This window comes from Macrobrachium rosenbergii, chromosome 22 (genome assembly GCF_040412425.1).
Source record: "Macrobrachium rosenbergii isolate ZJJX-2024 chromosome 22, ASM4041242v1, whole genome shotgun sequence".
NCBI classification, from domain to species: Eukaryota; Metazoa; Arthropoda; class Malacostraca; order Decapoda; family Palaemonidae; genus Macrobrachium; species Macrobrachium rosenbergii.
In genome coordinates, this window is record NC_089762.1 from 3457476 (window position 1) to 3477475 (window position 20000).

The 20000-nt window shown below is 35.8% G+C and overlaps 1 protein-coding gene across 11 annotated transcripts in view; it reads left to right on the plus strand.

Moving 5' to 3' along the window:
• Nucleotides 1–20000, plus strand: part of LOC136850542 (band 4.1-like protein 4) — a 573768-nt gene that overhangs the window by 280080 nt on the left and 273688 nt on the right. The gene's annotated exons all lie outside the window — the stretch shown is intronic.

Below are 20000 nucleotides of genomic sequence, written 5' to 3' on the forward strand. Positions count from 1 at the left end.
CTTGTATTATCGATTGAGTAAATTGCCAAAAAATTAATATCTCCCGATATACTTCTTTGATCTATTCTTTCAAGATTATTTTCCATGCTAAACCGTGTGTTTTAGCATAATTTTGAAAATGAACTTTTTAGAGTATCACATTATGTTAAGAAAAAAGCAAGAAAACTAAATAAAAAGATCAAAATGGCGCGTTTTAACCGAAAGCGAAAACTTCATAACTGTGTTGTAAAAAAGTGTTCGTCAGGTATATAGTTATATGGAAGTATATAATGCGACAAATTACTTTTCCAGTTGTATGTATTAGTTGCTGTTGTATATTGTTGATTGCTATTTATGCCACCCGTTGCTTATTGACATGGATTAATGGCATTTTTATGGTATGGGTCCTCTATCATTGTGTAAGTAATCGGTTTCATTTAATATTCCTGTTTGTTTTCGTTTGTAGAGTGTTACGGAAAGTTTTTGCCAACCTCTCCTGAATTTCAAGAAACACTGAACTTCAGCACTAAATGTAAAGAACGTTCATAAAGTATTTAATGTATTATAAGTACGATGCAATTGCAAAATTATTCAAATTTCTCCTGGAATTTTTTCATCTCTCTCTCTCTCTCTCTCTCTCTCTCTCTCTCTCTCTCTCTCTCTCTCTCTCTCTCTCTCTCTCTCTCTCTATATATATATATATATATATATATATATATATATATATATATATATATATATATATATATATATACACACATACATGCATACATACATATAAAACTATACACTATAAATATGTATATACATACATATATCTATACACTATATATATATATATATATATATATATATATATATATATATATATATATATATATATATATATATATATATATATATATATATATATATATGGCATTTGCCTTTATTTATACAGTCATCATGTTCCATATCTTCGTGAATCAGGTATATATATATATATATATATATATATATATATATATATATATATATATATATATATATATATATATATATATATATATACACACACATACATATACACACACACACACACACACGCACGCTTAATAAAGACAAAGAAGAAATGCAATATCGGTTATCCATTTGATGACAACCACACGACACGATAAAAAAAAGTATTTTCGAGAATCGCAGAAAGAAAGCTGTCTGAGAGTTCATATATACAGTATATAGCATTTTATTTTCTTCAGTAATTTTCTCCATCGTCGTTAGTTTTTAGTCAGTGACTTATTACCAGAATAAATGTCAGAGGATTATTATAGAGATGAAGAATTGATAAATATGGAGGTATGCATTATTTTTCCAAGGGGATGGTATATATGATGATTATCGAATGGAATGGAGATATTTGCACCCAGAGGTGATGAACTTTTCAAACATGAAATCGCCAAAAAAAAAAAAAAAAAAAAAAAACTCAATCACCCAATCATCGACGAAAAGACATGACTCAGGGCCTTTTTTTTTCTTCTTTTGTTTCTTCTCCTTCTTCTCGTACCACATGATTCTCCAATTCTGTGCCAGCCCGGGTTAAAATGTGAGAATCGTTAAGTGCCGCATTTTCCTCGTAAATAACACGAGCTTTCTGACTAATGGACGTCTGTAATAACATCGCCAAAGTTGGGGTCGAGTGTAACATCATAATCCAGCATGAGCGAGGAACGGAGAAACAAATAAGAATCAAGAAACGGTAAACTGACGTATCCAGGCTGGGGTTAATTATGTTTTCCGTGTTCGCGAAAGCTAAGATTTTCCCACACGAAAGGTCGGTAGATGGTCGGCGCTGTATTTCACGTGGATACGAATGGGGAATCGAGCAGAGATGAAACACAATAGTGTTCAGTGTAAAATCTATAATCAAAAACAAAGAATTTCACTGAATTCACTAGATGAATATTACTTTCCTCCACTGAAGTGATACTCAAGAAAGCAGAATTTTTGAAACAATAGTATTCAGTGTAAAATCTATAAAAAAAACATTTCACCGAATTCACTAAATGAATAGTACTTTCTGTTCAATTTGATAACACTAAAACAAGCAGAAATTTTTGCACTTTCAAATGCTGTTCTCTTATTATAAAACCTATTCATCGCGTATAACCACTGGTGTTTCTCCTTACATTTTACGCTTGCATTGTGTTTATACGCACCACGCAGCAAAATGTTTAAATCTCTGGTGATATGCAATCCACATTCCTTTTATTTTGAACTCATTCACAAAAAAAAGGTGAATGTATTTCAAATTATCATGAACTCGTTGGTTCGTAATATACTGCTGTTGTGACTGTCATTACCTGGCAGGTTAGTGTCGTTACTCTTACGTAAGTGGTATTTGTGCTGAAATTACTTTCATTCAAAATGCAGATGAGGAAACGGTGTCAATGCGTTATTTCATTGATGGTTTCATTATTAAAATTAAATTAATTCAGTATGACAAGCATGCACCCGTTCTATATGGAAATATATATTTAATATATTATATATATATATATTTGTGTGTGTATTATATATATATATATATATATATATATATATATATATATATATATATATATATATATATATATATATATATAATTAATCTTCCCATTCTTATTGCTCCCTGATCTCATCTGCGTATGAGTGACTTGTAGAACGTAAAGACTTTTCATCTGCTTGGCCACATACTTGCGAAATTTCCTTGAAGCTTCAGATGTAATGTTGTTTGAATCCTTTGCGCCAGCTTTTCTCAGCGGAAAATGTTCGAATAGAGAGAGAGAGAGAGAGAGAGAGAGAGAGAGAGAGAGAGAGAGAGAGAGAGAGAGAGAGAGAGAGCAGTTATGAGGCAAGTCAGAAAGAATGCAGGTAAGTCATTTGAGGTCGTGGGTGATTTATGTAATTAAGGACATGCTGAAATTTCTGACGCCATGGGTTCTTGATGTCCCGTGAAAATCCTCCGTTTTGCGATGACTGCATTGCGCCCTTTGACTGTGAGACATTCGCTGGTCGAATGCCCCGGCCTTGGGGATTTGAAACATAGGTTCCTGTCCTGGGAGCGTGACGGAGAAGGTCAGAGAGGATTGCAATATAGGACAGTTATGTATCTTTATGTGGGAGGCAGGCTTCCTCAACAAAATTTAGATTATACATATAAAGTATATGTATGTATTGATAATATGGTTATGTACGTATATTTTTAGATATTTTTATATGAAATTGTCTTTAAACTTATTTATTTTTAGTTTTTTATTTAAACTTATTATGGCCTCAGTAACCTAGATATTTTGACGCCAGTTTTAACAGACATAATCAGTCAATTCCAGACGTCTCCGACCTGAAAAATTCAACTCATCGCGGGATTGATTAGTTGACTATGAAACTGAAATTACGTAAATTTACTGATCTAATTTAGAGACTGACTGACGTTGTCGGATGCCAGGGCGTTGCGTTTTGATATAAATAATATGAAATTGTACCTTTAAAGATATGATTATGCATGAGAAACCGAGTTTGAAATATTCGTGTCGTCAGGAGATTTCTGCAATTGTGGTGTCACAAGAACATTATACGTAAGTATGATAACAAATAATCAACAATAGAGTAGATATAGAATACAATTTTTTTTTTTTTTTTACCAATTCTCCCGATATTCCCTACTCCGGAGCAATGAAACTTCTGTGTAGTTACCAAAGGCATCATTTGCGAATCACTGCAGTGATCCATAGCCCACTGAATGCATAGGGTCTGCGAAGGAAAACGGTCCCCAGACACTCACACACATACATTGCGTACGTGTGTGTTTGTGTGGCCGCGCCCCCTAGCATCGTGCCCTTAGCGTCAGCGAGACCGTGGTTCGTGACTTTTGGCTATAACGTTATAATCCGACTGTATAACGGTGCTTTTATTATTAATATTATCAGTTTTAAACATCTAATATATTTTTTTCTCCAAATATTTTTTTTCCATAAAATTTTTCTTGTATTATTGGGTCATTGGAAAGTTTGTTCATGCTTTTTCACATCTTGCCGAGAAGATTGATCGTTTAGGAAATGCCAAACTTTCGTCCTCTGAGAGAGAGAGAGAGAGAGAGAGAGAGAGAGAGAGAGAGAGAGAGAGAGAGAGAGAGAGAGAGAGACTCGCCAATAAGATAAATTCATACGCGTTGGAAGAAAGATGAATACGAATCAGTTACTAGAGAGAGAGAGAGAGAGAGAAAGAGAGCGAGAGAGACTCGCCAATAAGATAAATTCATACGCGTTGGAAGAAGATAAATACGAATCATTTACTAGAGAGAGAGAGAGAGAGAGAGAGAGAGAGAGAGAGAGAGAGAGACTCTCCAATAAGATAAATTCACACGCGTTGGAAGAAAGATAAATACGAATCAGTTACGTGAGAGAGAGAGACTCGCTAATAAGATAAATTCACACGCGTTGGAAGAAAGATAAATACGAATCAGTTACGAGAGAGAGAGAGAGAGAAACGCCAATAAGATAAATTCATACGCTTTGGAAGAAAGATAGATACGAATCAGTTACGAGAGAGAGAGAGAGGCCAATAAGAAAGATGGAAGAAAGATAGATACGAATCATTTACTAGAGAGAGAGAGAGAGAGAGAGAGAGAGAGAGAGAGAGAGCAGCCATGTTTGCCTACCAGACCTGCTACATGGGACATCCCCGAGAAATAGTCTCGTTAATGGGAAAGTTTACATGCATAGAGGGGACAGATAATGAAGTGTCCTCTTGGAATACGATGTAAAGTGTTTGGTTAATCTTAGTATCGTAAGGGGAAGTTCATGTTTGCCTCTCGCTGGCATTATGTTTAGCGTGAAGGCAAGAGGTAGAGTATAACATTATATTTTTTTGTGTGTGTGTGTGTGTGTGTGTGTGTGTGTGTGTGTGTGTGTTGCTGACATGAAGATTTATAGTGAGGTTGTAATTCGGCAGATGATGATCTGTTATCAGGTAATTTTGTGATAATATCGTGTATTTGGGGAAATAATTTTCTTTTCTTATCAGCTTATTTATTATCACTACTAGTGAGGTATATATATATATATATATATATATATATATATATATATATATATAGAGAGAGAGAGAGAGAGAGAGAGAGAGAGAGAGAGAGAGAGAGAGAGAGAGACGTTCAATAGGTAAACAAGTATATTATTGGTTTATGGTCCATGTTCCTTATTTTTAATATTGTTAAATGATTCACAATGAGAAATAAATACTATTACTGTCAGCTCGTGTCAGATTACGTTAACGTTTGATATGAAGTTCACACACCGAAGTTTGTTAATCTAGAAGGAAGTTGGAAAACCTATTCCCTGTTTACGATTCCATTTCTCTGAAGCGCCATCTTCTGCCGTGGTGAGAATTCGGAGCATTTAGAAGCGTACATTTTCTCGCATCTCTTACCTTCTTCTTACTGGCAAGATCATCACTCCATTATCTTCTAGCGAGGGCCGTGGACAGGGATGGAAAGGAAGGCAAGTAGAAAATGCGCCGAGGTTTCTCCGGTGCAATCGAGTTTTCCGTACGGCGTATAATCAAGGCCACCGAAAATAGATCTATCTTTCGGTGGTCTCGGTATAATGCTGTATGAGCCGCGTACCATGAAACTTGAACCATGGCCCGGTGGTGGCCGGTCTTATATCGTTGCCAGACTCACGGTTATGGCTAACTTTAACCTTAAATAAAATAAAAACTACCGAGGATGCTAGAGGGCTGCAATTTGATATGTTTGATGATTGGAGGGTGGATGATCAACATCCCAATTTGCAGCCCTCTAGCCTCAGTAGTTTTCAGGATCTGAGGGCGGACAGAAAAGGCGCGGACGGGCAGAAGTAAGTATAGCAACAAATAGCCTCCTCTAGAATAGATTTCTTTTATAGAAAACAAAAAAATGATGGTTGCGTCATCTGTTTGATCCGGACCCTGGAAAGAATCCGCGGAGATGAGAAAATGCATCGTCACCACACTTAACACAGAGTGTGGCATGACTGTCAGCCTGTATGGAAATGTATGGTAATTAAGACTGGAGTTTTTCCTTTAATTTTTGTCTCTAATCCCCTGCATTTTTTCCTCATCAGAAGTGAGATTTTTTTTCTGTTTGGCTTCTTCGTTTTAATGTTATGGCGATGAAATAGATTGACGGGAGACAAAGAATATTTTAGCGGTTACAAATGCCCATTTTTTTACCAACAGCTCAAAACATAGGCGATCTCTTCAATTATGAAAATTAAATTTGCCTCTCTCGGATGTTCATGTCGTTATTTCTCCTTAGGATCTGCTGTTGTCTCGTGGAAAAGAGAGAGAGAGAGAGAGAGAGAGAGAGAGAGAGAGAGAGAGAGAGAGAGAGAGCTAAGTTTAATACGATTTGAACCGTATGATTTACAGAGTTCAGGAAGAAATACTTGTCACGAAAATCACGATGATTTCCAACCTGATCATCAAAAGGCAATGTTATATTACCACTCACCCGTAGAACTGCGCAGCAAAGGCAAGCGTTTATTATATTTCCATCAGTAGCTAACGAGCAGTGGAGGGTGGCAGACCTTGTACAACTGATAGGCTGAAACTGACACAAAATACTGTTTGGGTAAAGCCAACGGTTCGCAGGAAATACACAGAATGGTCGTTGCCCGTGTTGTTAGTGAGGGTAGGTTATGCCGTGTTTGGTATTCCAGTTCAGATTTGTACCAGTATTAATCTTTCGTTTTTACAGCTCTAAGAAAATATATCTTATAGTGCCACAAAAACTAGTATTGGTCACCGGGCATGATGGTTATTCTAATAGCACGTGCTTTGGAATTTGTTCTACCCCTGCTAGAATTTTTTCTAATAATACATGTTTTCGAATTTGTTCTGCCACTGCTAGAATTGTTTCTAATAATGCATACTTTCGAACTTGTTCTGACACTGCTTAAATTTTTTCTAATAATACATGCTTTCGAATTTGTTCTGCCACTGCTAGAATTTTTTTTTATGATATATACTTTCGAATCTGTTCTACCCCTGCTAGAATTTTTTCTAATAATACATGCTTACGAATTTGTTCTACCCCTGCTAGAATTTTTTTTTTATAATACATACTTTCGAATTTGCTCTGCCACTGCTAGAATTTTTTATAATAATACATGCTTTCGAATCTGTTCTACCCCTGCTAGAATTTCCTCTAATAATACATGCTTCCGAATTTGTTCTGCCACTGCTCTTTACCTAACGATGGTTATCATAATGCGGACCACTGTCGGAAGATTTTCATTTCATCACCGTCTTCCATGATTTTTTTTTTTTTTTTTTTTTTAAATGAAACTTCCACTTTTGTTGCTACTTGTTTTATATGCAACGTAAGCATCTCTACCCATTTGAGGATCCACATTAGCACAATACCTTGCAACAGAGCTCTTATTATGTTGCATCTGCTGCACAGGTGTGATATTGGCCCAGATGAAAGAGAGATTCAAGTTTTATATCTGACTTTACGGTCTTATATCGTTGTTATTTGAATGATTAATGTCAGGTTTATCTGTACACAATTCCACTATTTTTTTTTTTTCTTTTCATAGTCCTCTTGATTTTTCTTTCTCCCCCGTTTCTTTTTACAGTTGCTGAGTAGATAGATGGGTAGATAGACAGACAGATAGGTAGATAGAGAGGTAGGTAGATAGAGCGGTAGACAGATAGATAGATAGATAGATAGATAGATAAAATAATAAATAATTTGTAAGCAGTAGATAGCAGAATAGCAAAATATGATGATAATCCGGAGAGAGAGAGAGAGAGAGAGAGAGAGAGAGAGAGAGAGAGAGAGAGAGAGAGAGAGAGAGGAAAACATAAAAGGAGCCCATGAAAAATTTAGCGGTCATCGCTACTGTTTGGGCCGGACCACCTTGAAAAGAACCCCCTATCCAAAAACATCAAAAATCTTGATCTTATATGGTGTGCCTATGATGATGCTAGGCTGTTTATATGGAGTTTTATCGTCACCATAACTGCTTCTTTAATGGGCTTGGACCCTTTAGTCACACCAACGCCTCAGCTCTCACGCAGAGAGAGAGAGAGAGAGAGAGAGAGAGAGAGGAGGTTTAGTTATTCTTTATGCGCAACTTTGGGACTGGTCGTATTCCTCAGCTTATTCAAATTATTTTCCTTCCTCTGTGTGTGTGCGCGCGCGCGGGAGTGTTTCCTTCGTATGTGTGTACATGTATTACGTATCTAAATTTGTATACATTATGTAATCAAGATTTGTCTATATTCAACTTGCATTCAAGTTAGTAATCAGTACATTAACCTCTCCGAAAGGTCGTTGGAGATTTGTAGTGAAAAATGCTCAATTCTCTCAGTGACGCCTTCCTTTTGCATCATGGTACTTTTCTGTACAGTCAGTAAAAACTTATTGGTAGCTAAGCTAGAATATATTATCGAGACTTGTATCAAGTTATTTTGTGTCGTGGTTATTTGGTGGAAAATTAGATACATTATATCTTTAAGGTTAAAGATATACTATCTTTAAGATTAAAATAAAAATATCTCTAAGATTAAAATAAGAAGTTATTCGATGGCAAATTAAATAAATATCTCTGAGGTATTATTTTGATTTTAGTCTTTCTTGTTCATATTAAGAATTTTGGTTGCTCTGGCTTAGTATTAGAATTTTTAATATATTTTTTGTTTCTTTTTAATCTGATCAGATTGCATTATTTTTAATTTTAAAACTGTAATTAACGAAATTTCATTGGATTTTCCTCGTTCTCAGGCTGTCATATGAATTTTTTTTTTTATCCCCTTTTCGTATTTTTTTTACACAGATGCTGATTCTAAAAATTCTCTTGTACGACAGAATTGTGGGATGCAACTTTTTCAAAAACACAAAAATGACAAAAAAAATGAGGTTATGATTTACGTTTGACCTTGAAATGATTCTTTAGGTTCCAAAAAGAGGAGACCTTTATCATTATTATTATTATTATTATTATTATTATTATTATTATTATTATTATAATTATTATTACGAATTATTATCATTATTAAATCAATGAAGAGGTCTTTATTGATTTTAACTGTATTTTTTCCGCAGTCGGGAATATTGATTTTGAAAGCAATCGGGAACAGAAAATGTTTTTTAATTGATTTTAACTGTATTTTTTTCCCGCATTCGGGAATATTGATTTTGAATGTTTTTTGCCGCATTCGGCAACATTTATTTTAAATGTTTTTTTCCCGCATTCGGGAATATTGATTTTAAAAGTTTTTTCCTCGCATTCGGGAATATTGATTTTAAATGTAGTTTTTCCGCATTGGGAATATTGATTTTAAATATTTTTTCCCGCATTCGGAAATATTGATTTTAAAAGTTTTTTCATTCGGAATATTGAATATTTTTTTAAATTGATTTTAAATGTTTTCCCCGCATTGGGAATATTGATTTTAAATATTTTTTCCCGCATTCGGAAATATTGATTTTAAAAGTTTTTTCCCCGCATTCGGGAATATTGAATTTAAAGGTTTTTTTCGCATTCGGGAATATTGATTTTAAATGTTTTTCCCCGCATTCGGGAATATTGATTTTAAATGTTTTTCTCCCGCATTCGGGAATATTGATTTGGAATGGGTTTTTTCCGCATTCGGGAATACTGATTTTAAATGTTTTTTCTCGCATTCGGGAATATTAATTTTAAATATTTTTTTTTTTCCCGCATTCGGGAATAACTTTCCGCCCAAACCGACACGATCGAGAAGTGACGGGCGAATGATTGATTTAGGCCACTGTGAGAGATTTCGAGGCGTCAGTCTGGAAAGTCTCCAGTTTTCGCCAACTAATTAAAGTGTTCCACCCACGCCCCCAGATGAGCCCGGTTCTGCAAATGGCGTCGAAAGGCCTTTTTAGGAGGAAAGCTTCAGTGGGTCGGGTGGGGGCGGTCTGCGTAAAAAAAGAAATCAGATGAAAAAAAAAAAAAGAATAAAATAGGTAGCGTTTTGATGGAGGTGTGGGTGGGCCCACTAATTTTCCGTGTCGGTTGGCGGTTGATAGAGTGATATATGTGCTTTGATGCGTCATAAACGACTCGAGACCACCCTTCCAGAGGCAGCCCCGGTTGTAAATCACATGGCTGACTTCGTTGGGTCTCCGCTGCTACTGCTGCTTATTCTCTCTCTCTCTCTCTCTCTCTCTCTCTCTCTCTCTCTCTGTTATGCAAAGTTTATAGTCTCAACTTCATAGTTCAAATCAGTCCCCATGAATTGAGTTTAGGTTTAACCCTCTTGGAAGGTTAATGGTAATGTGGATGGTATTGTTTACTATATATATATATATATATATATATATATATATATATATATATATATATATATTATATATATAATTATAATATATATATATATATATATTTATATATATTATAATATATATATATAAATATATATATTATATGTATATATAAATTATATATATATATATACAGTCAATGTTTCACCAGGTATATATGCATTGTATAGCCATAATGACCTCACCTAAGTTGCCGATTTCCCCGCACTTTTGGACACTTTTGTAACTACAAGCCTTGGACCCAGATAAGGATACAGGGGAAGATACGGCGATCAGAGTTTCTCCTTTGTTTTCTCATTTGGGTTTTAAGGCTTGTAGCTACAAGCGTATCCAAAAAGTGTGAAAAACTCCAGATGTTATATTATTTATTATTTATGTTTTGTGCGTATATATTACGCATTTTCAGCGCACAGACTTGTGGAAATATTCGTTTTAACAGATAGAATTAATGGTAAATATATTTTATTATTATTTTTGGCAGTACCTTTAATGCCTGTCCCATGATCATATATTTTGATTTTAATAACGTTCGATGACGCTTGTCAAGTGTTTAATTTTTGTGGATTTTTTTTATAGATTTTCATTCCAGATTTTAAAAATCTTAAGTTTTTCTGATTTTTATCATTAATCAGTTTTATTTATTTTTTTACCGTGCAGATGGAAACGTGAGTATATGTATTTAATGTGTGTCTGTGCTCTAGTGTGGAAGCATTTGCCTTTTTGCATATGTTTAAGATTTCATTATTCATTCATCATTTAGTCCCAGTGCTTTAGCCTGTGGCCTAGACCTGGCGGTACTCCATTTCATTTTAGCCCTTCGGGCCAGCCCTGTGACAGTTGCTAATCAGCTCAGTGGTCTGGTTGAACTATTTTGATAATAATAATAATAATAATAATAATAATAATAATAATAATAATAATAATAATAATAATATGGATTTTCATGCTGATGGGAGAACAATTCGTTATTTCTCTTTCCGTAGAAAACTTAGAAAACTTCAAAAAAAAAAAAAAAAACTACTTATAGTTCAAGTAATAAGCTCCAAAACGAAACAAAATTGAGCGACCTGCCTTGAAGACTGACGGAGATATGCGTCTTTGAAACAAATAAAGATAGAAACATTTTTACGCTTATTGCTCGACTCACTGCAACTGGCCACGGACGTAATTGTCTCAAGAGCTACGAGCGAAAGGGCTAAGGAGTTCTGAAGTGACCAGACAGGTAATTTCAAGAGATATCTGTTTAGATCCACATTTGAATTTTATTTTAAACACAGATTTACTGAAATCTATTTGTACTTGAGTCCGCACGTTGGTTCGCAGGCAGGCAGGCAGGCAGGCAGACGAGGCAGCGAGACAATTATAGAAACCTGCGCAGGTGAGGTGCTAACTGACAGGCAGCTCTGTCGGACAGGCGCCTTTGATTGGCAAATGGGAAATGAACCTCGGACCGGCCACTCACTCACTCACTCACTCACTCACTCACTCACTCTCGCTCTATTGACTGTTTTTCTGAGGCGGGTCAGAATGTACATATACCGACCTCTCTCCTGGGTTTATTGTTTGTTTGCATTTATATTTTTCAGTTTTTCTACTTTGGGTAACAATATCTCATGATTTTAGTATATCTGTCTACCTACACACACACACATATATATATATATATACATACATACATACATACATACATACATGCATACATACAATATATTTTTTATTATAAACCACCAGTGATATCTTACCTTTTCTTATGTTTACTTGGTCGATAATGTTATTTTAAAATCCGAAAAAAATCATCTTTTGATATACTTTAAGACTAGGAATATATCTGGGTGCTTTATATTATTCAATCATGCTAAAAAGATCAGATGATTAATAGTTAATTTTATTTTTAATATACCAATGAGCGTTTTATTTTTCAATGGACGTTTCATGATCTATGCGTTTTCTCTTCCAGGTAAGAATCAACCTTTATGATGTCAGCGGAAGATGTCAGGAGCACTGCGTTTGGGTCAGTGAGTACCATGTGTTTAAATGTTTTATTTTAGTCAGCCTTTGCTCTTTTCGATAATCTTATAAAGCGGACTATTCTGAATAGCTGACTTCTTGTTTTGTATTACTGATCTGTCTGTGAATGATTCCAGTTTTACATTGATTTTTACAGTCGTTGGAATGAAACTAAAATCGATTCATCTCGAATGATGTCTATATGAAACTAAAATCGATTCGTCTGGAATGAGATTTATGTTAAGCCACAGGAGAGAGAGAGAGAGAGAGAGAGAGAGAGAGAGAGAGAGAGAGAGAGAGAGAGAGAGACCGAACGTGACCTAGGCGAAAGGAGGATGTTGAAGGAGGATCAGGACTTGTGTTCTTACCAGATCCCGTTGGCCAAACACCAAGCGATATTTTTCTTTGCTTCTTCTCCTTCTTCTTCCGGATCAAGGCGTAGCAGATTGCTGGTCTTAGGGATGGCTTGATGAACGTTCTTTTAACTCTTGACTTTTATCGTTTGCTTCTATTCGAATTCTTTCTGTTTGCAGGAAGGAGATCGCAGCTAATGGAGCGAAATGATAAGAGAAAGAAATGAAAGTTATCAATTTCACTGTTTGGTGTTTTGGTGAATCAGTCCATATCATCTGTTACCAGTCGGAGTTCTTCCTCCATGGGGGATGGATAGTGCCGTCAGTGCGCCCCATGCAATGCACTGTAGGCATTACTCAAGGTTCTTTGCAGCGTCCCCTCGGCCCCTAGCAGCTGCAACCCATTTCTTTCTTTTAACTGTACCTCTGTTCATATTCTCTTCCAGTCCACTTTCCACCCTCTCGTAACTATTGTTTCATAGTGCAACTGCGAGGCTTTCTTCGTGTTACATATTTCAAAGCTTTATTCTGTCAATTTCCGTTTCAACGCTGAGTGGCCTCATATGTCCCAGCGCTTGGCCTTTGATAACCTAGATGTTGTGACGCCAGTTTTAGTAGACATAATCAATCAGTCAATGCTACTAAGAGTTCAAAATAAACAAAATCAATCTTAATTTTCGGGGCTTCAACGCTTGCAAGTGAATATTTCACTTATGAACAAATAATTACATATAGGATATGGCTTGAAAAATCACCTGTCTTCAAGAAATATGTCATTGGCTAAATGAGCACACGAATAGAAGTGTGTATGTGATTGTGACGTCGATACATCATTCGAGTGTCTGGATCTATTCACACACACACACACACACACATCAAACACAGTCAGTGATTTATTGAGCTCACGCATCGCTGGCCATTGCTCTTCTTTGCATGAGTTATTTCCAAAGAGGATTGTGATGTCAATGGAGCACTGACGTGCTTTGCGATCATATTTATTCGGTCTTCACGTGGCTTCTGTACACGCCTGTACAACAGTACTGTTTGTGTGTGTGTGTGTGTGTATGTATATATATATATATATATATATATATATATATATATATATATATATATATATATATATATTATATATATATATATATATATATATATATATATATATATATATATATATATATATACACACATATATATATATATACTATATGTATATTATATATATACATATTTATTATATTTATTTCAGTGTACATAAACACCAATCTTGGCGTAAAGAGATATTGCCCCATGAAGAAGAGTTAAAGCATCACCAAAATCTTACTTTTATTTTATCCATGTATAAAATGTGTGCATGTGTTTTGCTCTGAATCAACTCCTGCGTTCCAAACCAGGCAATTACTAGGTAATGGTTGAGGCCTGTCTTACTGGCCTTTGCTTGAAAAAGAATCCATCTTCGCGACGTGAATGTATTATCGAACAAACAGCGATATAATGCTTACAAATGTCCCCGTCATCCGTCATTTTAGTAACGATGAAAAATGGCTTATGAATCCTAAACCTGGCGGTTTCCGACATTCCCGAGCCGCAGGTGAGGAGGTGGAGGATCAACTATTGTGATTTTAAAGGCTAATCACCTTGTTAGGACTGGTTGTCAAATCCTGTTAAGGCCATTGTCGAGGGCTTTGTTGTAGAGGGTAGGGAACTCTGAGTGAGGCGAATGAAATATAATGATTTGTCATCAAGCACATTCAAGTAAGTGAATGTCTGTTGAAGCCGTGAATGTCATTTTTTTTTTTTTAAGTATACATTACGTGGATGTGTTATTCTTATGTCTGGTACGGAGAGGATGGAATCGAGTTTTCTGTACAGCCGCTACAGCGTATAATCAAGGCCACAGAAAGTAGATCTGTCTTTCGGGGGTCTCGGTATAATGCTGTATGAACCGCGGCCCATGAAACTTTAACAACGGCCCAGTGGTGGCGTATCCTACATCGTTGCCAGAAGCACGATTATGGCTAACTTTAACCTTAAATACAATAAAAACTACTGAGGCTAGAGGGCTGCAATTTGGTATGTTTGATGAATGGAGGGTGGATGATCAGCATACCGAATTGCAGCCCTCTGGCCTCAGTAGTTTTTTAGATCTGAGGCGGACAGAAAAAAGTGCGGACGGACAGACAAAGCCGGCACAGCAGTTTTCTTTTACAGAAAACTAAAACCTGTCTTTCAGGCGACGCCATGCCTGCAGGAGAGGAAATAAAGTTAGATTCTGGCGATGCTGCACCTCTTCTTCATGGAGCAATACCTATGACATTTGCTCTTTATTCCGGGATTGGTGTTTTTGTACCGTGAAATAAAATAAACATTTTTTTTATATACATATGTATGCCTCTTTGTGGATGTGGATATGAAGTGTTTCTATTCTTTGTATTACCTGCGTCAATGCAACTGCAACATTTTCAGAGTGTTCAACTTTATTTTTTTTTATTGTATAACGTTATGGTAGTGTAAAATGGGGGGATTATCTTTTGAATAAGCTGGTTTCCGTTGTGCAGAGTTTACAAAGAAGAGTGAAGCGAGGAATTATTTTTCAAATGGTGTTTTGTAATGTATTAAATGACTGTGCACTTTTAAGCAGTTTATATATATACACACACTGTATGTATATATATATATATATATATATATATATATATATATATATATATATATATATATATATATATATATATATACACACATATACACAAGATAGTTGGTAAAGTGTTTATAGTCTATGAGTATTATATGGGTATACATAATTAATCATAAAGTGCCCAGGAGCTGAAATATCTACTGCACACGAATGTATATATATATATATATATATATATATATATATATATATATATATATATATATATATATATATATATATATATATATATATATATATATATATATATATATATATATATATATATATATATATATATATATATATATATATATAAATATATATATATATATATTTAATATATATATATATATATATATATATATACAATTTAAATATATATATATATATACATACATACAAGAGTTGTGTTTGTGAACAAATGCCCTATAGGAGTGCCCATTTGGGTTCACTTGTTCTTTAGTACCGTTGACCCTGTTGGGCATTTAGGGACCTATCATGTGCAGCTGACCAAGCCCTTCTGGCCCCTCCAGACCTGGCCCACCCACCCACGCCCGTCGGTAGTCGCTGGTGTTGGAGTTCGGAGTTTTCGAGAGCCTCGCCCCTCGGCGTCTTCCACCGCTTTGTTTTGCCTCCGGACATCCTCAGAAACATTTCCTTATCTCTCTCTCTCTCTCTCTCTCTCTCTCTCTCTCTCTCTCTCTCTCTCTCTCTCTCTCTCTGTATGTATATTTGAACAGATTTGGTTATATACTGCACATATATATATATACTGTATATATATATAATTTTTTTAGATAATTTTTTTTTACCTTCTTTTCTCTCTTCTCTCTCTCTCTCTCTCTCTCTCTCTCTCTCTCTCTCTCTCTCTCTCTGTATGTGTATTTGAACAGATATGGTTATATACATATATTTATTTTTAGATATTTTTTATGAAACTCCTTTTAAACTTGCTCATTTATTTTTAGGAGTCCTATTTAATTTAATTACGGCGTCAATAACCAACGTGCTGTGACGCCAGTTGTAATGGGCATAAATCTCTCTCTCTCTCTCTCTCTCTCTCTCTCTCTCTCTCTCTCTCTCTCTGTGGGGACAGTTATGCGAAAATAGGAACCGAGCGGTATTCAACGCCCGCTAAGCGCTACTGAACGTCCTTCGGGCAACAGATGTTGAGGACGTTTTTATCCCTGGTGTGAGATACCGAAAGACTGCAAAGGGGGTTTTGGGGGTAGGGGGAATAGGGGTATGGGTTCCTGGGTATCGTCGGGGGGGGGGGAGGTGGTCCATTGTGATTAATTGGAAAGGTATGAACGCCGCCAACCATGAAGGTGGCATTTCATAACTGTACACAGGATGTCTTCGGAATCAAAGATGTCATTCGGGGACCGTTTCTTTGAACAGATGAATCTTTTTAAAGGTTTTGTTTACTAAATTACTTTCATATTTCTTTCACGCTGTTTGTTCAGTGAGGAGCGGATCAAGGCGGAAATTCATTTCAGATATTATTTTTTCTTTATTGTGCACAGATTGTTTGCTTTCTGTTTTGAGTTGTACAAGATATGACTTAAATAATTGGAATTTCCTTTAGCCCACCCCCCCAAAAGAAAATTCCCACTAAACAAAACTGTAAATATTACTGTTAATTCTACTATGTTTCTGTTTTATACAAAAGTTTATTCAAATGAGAGAGAGAGAGAGAGAGAGAGAGAGAGAGAGAGAGAGAGAGAGAGAGAGAGAGAGAGAGAGAGAGAGAGAGAAATTCCCTTTAGCCCCACCCCAAAAAAATTCTCACTAAACAAAACTGTAAATAGTGCTGTTAATTCTACTATGTTTCTTTTTCTTACAAAAGTTTATTCCCATGAGAGAGTGAGAGAGAGAGAGAATTCCCTTTAGCCCTACCCCCCAAAAAATTCCCACTAAACAAAACTGCAAATAATACTGTTAATTCTTCTATGTTTCTTTTTCATACAAAAGTTTATTCCCATGAGAGAGAGAGAGAGAGAGAGAGAGAGAGAGAGAGAGAGAGAGAGAGAGAGAGAGAGAGAGAGAGAGAGAATTCCCTTTAGCCCCACCCCCAAAAGAATTCCCACTAAACAAAACTGTAAATATTACTGTTAATTCTACTATGTTTCTTTTTCATACAAAAGTTTATTCCCATGAGAGAGAGAGAGAGAGAGAGAGAGAGAGAGAGAGAGAGAGAGAGAGAGAGAGAGAGAGAATTCCCTTTAGCCCCACCCCAAAAGAATTCCCACTAAACAAAACTGTAAATATTACTGTTAATTCTACTATGTTTCTTTTTCATACAAAAGTTTATTCCATGAGAGAGAGAGAGAGAGAGAGAGAGAGAGAGAGAGAGAGAGAGAGAGAGAGAGAGAGAGAGAGAGAGCCCCCACCCCAAAAGAATTCCCACTAAACAAAACTGTAAATATTACTGTTAATTCTACTATGTTTCTTTTTCATACAAAAGTTTATTCCCAGAGAGAGAGAGAGAGAGAGAGAGAGAGAGAGAGAGAGAGAGAGAGAGAGAGAGAAAAGAGAATTCCCTATAGCCCCACCCCCAAAATTCCCGCTAAACAAAACTGTAAATAATACTGTTAATTCTACTGTTCCTTTTTTGCACAGAAGTTTATTCCCGAGAGAGGGAGAGAGAGAGAGAGAATCAAGTTTCATTATGCAGCATCGTTGAATAGCCAGGAGTCTAGAAGGACAGTTAGCTGAACGGTGGAAGTTCGGAATGTGTTTGTGTCCCTTCATTAACCTCGTTTCTAAAAAGCGGTTCGAGGAACCAAATATACTTCTGCAAAACCAGTTGGGGAGCACTTTCTGGACTCATTTACTTCCAGGGGGGAGAAATTTGAATATTGTGCATATATTTTAGATATAAATTGTATATATGTATATCTACACACACACACACACACACACACACACACATATATATATATATATATATATATATATATATATATATATATATATATAAATATATATTTATAAGAACATTATATATATTTTCTGGGACCAACACCTCCAAGGGAAAAAAATATATATATATATATATATATATATATATATATATATATATATATATATATATATTTATAAATATAGAAATATATATAATGTACTTATGTTTATATATATGTGTATATACAGTATACATAAAATATGCATAATATTCAAACATTTTCCCCTGGAAGTAATGACCCCAGAAAGTGCTTTCCCAACTGGTAAATATATATATATATATATATATATATATATATATATATATATATATATATATAGAGAGAGAGAGAGAGAGAGAGAGAGAGAGAGAGAGAGAGAGAGAGAGAGAGAGAGAGAGAAATACAATGTGTGTAGGTGTGTGTATACCTCAAAATCAGCTGTAAAATATATTACTAACCTTAACAGCATTTCAGTGAGGCTTGAAAACAAAGACAATGTCAAGATAATTTTCATGTTCAATATATCCGTTTTATTTTGCCGTCCATATGACAGATTCATTGCGGCTGTTGTCTGTGCAAGAACGATGATAAATTGTCCTCCTAGGATAATATTTTAAAAGGAAAATAAGAGCTTTCATAGAAAAATGGGGGAATTTAACTTGAATTTTTAGTTTTCTGTAAAAGAAAACTCATGTGATGGCTTTGTCTGTCTGTCCACCCTCAGGTCTTAAAAACTACTTAGGCTAGAGGGCTGCAAGCTGGTAAGTTGATCATCCACCGTCCAGTCATCAAACATACCAAATTTCAACCTTCTAGCTTCAATAGTTTTTATTCTATTTAAGATTAAGGTTAGCCGTGTATCGTGCGTCTGGCAGCGCTTTCCGGAGGCGTGCGAGGCACGTTCACTTGACCGCATCTGGGGAATAACTGAGTGCTGGCCGGGGGTAGCTGAGCCTGATAGCTTTATACGGTATTATACGCTGTACGGAAAACTCGATCACGCCGAAGAAACTTCGGCGCATTTGTTACTTCTCATCTGGAGGCCGATTTCACAGTATCATTAAAGTAAAGTTAAGTATACCTTAATTTTACCAGACCACTGAGCTGATGAACAGCTCTCCTAGGGCTGGCCCGAAGGAGTAGACTTATTTTACGTGGCTAAGAACCAGTTGGTTACTTAGCCACGGGACCTACAGCTTATTGTGGAATCCGAACCACATTATAGCGAAAAATGAATTTCTATCACCAGAAATAAATTCCTCTAACTCTTCATCAGCCGGCCGGGGGAATTGAACTCCGGCCCATCGAGTGACAGCCTGAAGCTCAACCGACTCAGCCAACGAAGAGATATCATTAAAGTAAGTTTGAGCAAGTCTGAAGTGCAAGAAGAACGAGAGATCAAAAGGAACCGCTGGACACTCTTGTTTAGGAAGCACCTCTTCCTCTTAACAAGGAGGAATCTCAACGGGGAGGAGTGTCCTACGTCCCGATCGATGAGTATTCGGCAGCTGAAGTCTGAAGTCACAGATTGACTTCCTGTTTCGTGCTAACTTGAGTAACAACGACTGTGGTCCTCTTCAGGCATCTCAGTCCCTGAAATAATACCGTGAGGTCATATGTGGGTATCTTGAGATTATATTTGTAATGATAACGTCTTTCGAAAATATAGAAATTTTTCC